At 45.4% G+C, this 2,975-nt stretch overlaps 1 protein-coding gene across 7 annotated transcripts in view; it reads right to left on the bottom strand.

The window, feature by feature from the left end:
* The window catches only part of LOC109912528 (nesprin-1-like), a 194,567-nt gene that overhangs the window by 30,388 nt on the left and 161,204 nt on the right, over positions 1–2,975 (bottom strand). The window lies entirely within an intron of this gene.

The following is a 2,975-nucleotide window of genomic DNA, read 5'->3' as shown; positions in this document are numbered from 1 at the left end:
CATCCTGGGTGATGGCCCTTCCAACAGCTACACCAATCCATCCTGGGTGATGGCCCTTCCAACAGCTACACTAATCCATCCTGAGTGATGGCCCTTCCAACAGCTACACCAATCCATCCTGAGTGATGGCTCTTCCTACAGCTATACCAATCCATCCTTGGCGATGGCCCTTCCTACTCAACCCATCCTCACCCACTTCCCTGATTCTCTTCTTAACGTCATCGGATTAAACACAGAAATTAGAAACAGAGGAGGCCATTCGGCCCTTCGAGCCTGCTCCACCATTCATTGTCATCATGGCTGATCATCCAACTCAGTCCCCCGTTCTTGCCTTCTCCCTGTACCCTTTGATCCCTGTAGCCCTGAGAAATATACCTAACTCTTTCTTGAGAACATTCAATGTTTTGGCCTCAATTGCTTTCTGTGGCAGAGAATTCCACAGGCTCACAGCTTTCTGGGTGAAGAAATTTCTCCTTATCTCAGTCCTAAATGGCCTACCCATATCCTTAGACTCTGACCTCTGCTTCATCACTCCTGGCATAGCAACCCTTTGTTAAAAATCTGCCTGTATAATGATTGTTAAAATGAAACACTAAGCTCAGAGTGCAGACCAATGCTGCTGTTTGAGAACTAATAGTGATATGATTAACCAAAAAGCCTTTATTTGGGATTTCTCAAAGTCTACTATCTGTGAGCGTGGGTTATTTAACCTCTCCTGGCGCTCAGAATCACAATGCAAATCCCACTACAACAGTGTCTGAAGTCAAACCTCAACACTTCCCAGTTCCCGAGGAGAAAAATCACTGTGAAATTTCTTACATTTCTTAGTTATATTAGAGACTGGGGAAGCGTGGGGAGGCAGTGCTGTTTGATGGAATATGACCATAGTCAGGAATCATATAACTGGATAAGCAAACAGTTTGTACACTGTGAGCATGGACCAATGATGGGAGCAAAAGTGTAGGGAGTTCATGCGTGGAGCCTTCTGGAATCGAAATAAGTCTAGCCTCGAGTTGGTCACTCTGTGCCCGCTCACTCCACTTTTGGAAGAAGCTTGTCTGGTGGTGCCCTGAGGTTTGACCCCTTTTGGCTATTTATTCTCATCACAGCCATGACATGTTCACAGTGGGCTCTACACGGCCAGTTTAACTGTCATGCTGGAAAGACAGAAACACAAGGTCATATTTCAGCTCCTTTGACCCACTGTCCCTTCTTTACCCCTTGGACTCAGGATTCTCCATCACCACTCTCTTTTGTCTAAAGTAGAACTTTATGGCATCACTCCTTCAGGATCTAAGGAGCTTGTTTTAATTTTAAGATAACACTTCCTCCACCCTCGTTCTAGACTTCCCCTGAGAGCGCAAATTGCTTCTCTCTATCTATCTTCCTTCCACCACAGGGACAAGTGATGGCCTCGTGGTATTATCACTGGACTGTTAATCCAGAGACCCAGGTAATGTTCTGGGGACCTGGGTTTGAATCCTGCCATGGCAGGTGCCCGAATCTGAATTTAATAAAAATCTGGAATTAAAAGTCTCTTTACTGCCCTCTGGGTAATTAGGGATGGGTAATAAATGCTGACTGAGCCAGCGACACCCTGATTCCATTAATGAATATTTTTTAAATCCTTTCGATTTCTTTGATCATCTTAAACACCTCAATCTCTATATTTATGGAAACAGCAGCTTAGTCTCCTTCTGGTAAACTTGTGATGCAGTCCCTCCTCACTAAGAAGGCTATGCTCTCTAAAATACATTGCCCAGAGCTGAACACAGTATTCTCAGTGCTGTTTGGCCAACTGCAGCGTAACCTCCAGTCCTTTCTATTCTCGCCTCCTTGAGATAACAGCTAATTTTCTACAAGCCTCTTACATTATCCTCTGCTTCTCCATTCACTTCCTACTCACTCCAAGAGAACACATCACGTGCATCAGCTCCCTGCCCCAGGAATGCTGGGATTCTACAGAAACTCCTCGGACACCTTCCTCCCCCTGCATTTTGTGAATAGTGTGATTGATTCAGAAAAAGAAAACTAGCCGACCTCCGTTGTAAATGTCACACTGTCATCATCCATTCATGGGGCTAGTACTTAACTCCACTGTGTCAGGCGTTCTCCAGTTTTTAAGCCAAGCCATTTTTTCTCCGTTCCAATAATGCCAGCTGTCAGATTGTTACTACAACCCAACTGAATCACCAGCCCTCCCTACCTGGCCTGGTCCTTGTACAGGGCTTCAGTCACACAGCAAGGAGGCTGACTCATCGTTCTCAGAAGTGGGCCATGCCTTCACATGGAAATTAGGGATGGCCATGAAATTAAGCTTAATGAATTCCTGAGAACCCATTAACAAAGACTTGACAATCATAGAGAACAGCCCTATCGGCTGTGAAGAGCAAGATGTGAAAGGCAACACAGTATGGAGCTGTGAAGGGTCCCGATCCGAAACGTCAGCTTTCCTGCTCCTCTGATGCTGCCTGGCCTGCTGTGTTCCTCCAGGCCCACACTCTGTTATCTCTGACTCCAGCATCTGCAGTTCTTACTACCTCCAAGATGAGAAAGGCAGCTTGTTACCATCTTATTTTTATTGCTGCAGCTAGTCAGCACACAAATAAAATTACCGAGGCACAATGAGCATCTGAGAGGCTTGAGGTTTTACAATCACAATTAAACCAATTGGACCAGCAGCTCTCATTGTCAGGCAAAGAGTTACTGGAAAAATTAGGCACAGGAAGTCAGTTTAAAGTTAACATTTTAAATTTTGTGCCAATACTTCAATGGCATTCCTTGACTTAAGGGTTCATTATCCCTGGACTCCCGCATTTCACTATCACTCCACCAGCCACATTCAACTCTTTGGCACCCTCATTCACTCTTGACAAATCTCCCAGGGACCATCAATCTCTCGTGTCTCTCTCTCGTGCACGCACACAGACACACATACTTGAGCCGACACAGACAGACAGACAGACAGACAGACA

Source organism: Rhincodon typus, chromosome 9, assembly GCF_021869965.1.
Source record: "Rhincodon typus isolate 14 chromosome 9, sRhiTyp1.1, whole genome shotgun sequence".
Taxonomy (NCBI): Eukaryota; Metazoa; Chordata; class Chondrichthyes; order Orectolobiformes; family Rhincodontidae; genus Rhincodon; species Rhincodon typus.
Note: the sequence above shows the minus strand (reverse complement) of the source record. Positions and strands in the feature narration are given on the sequence as shown.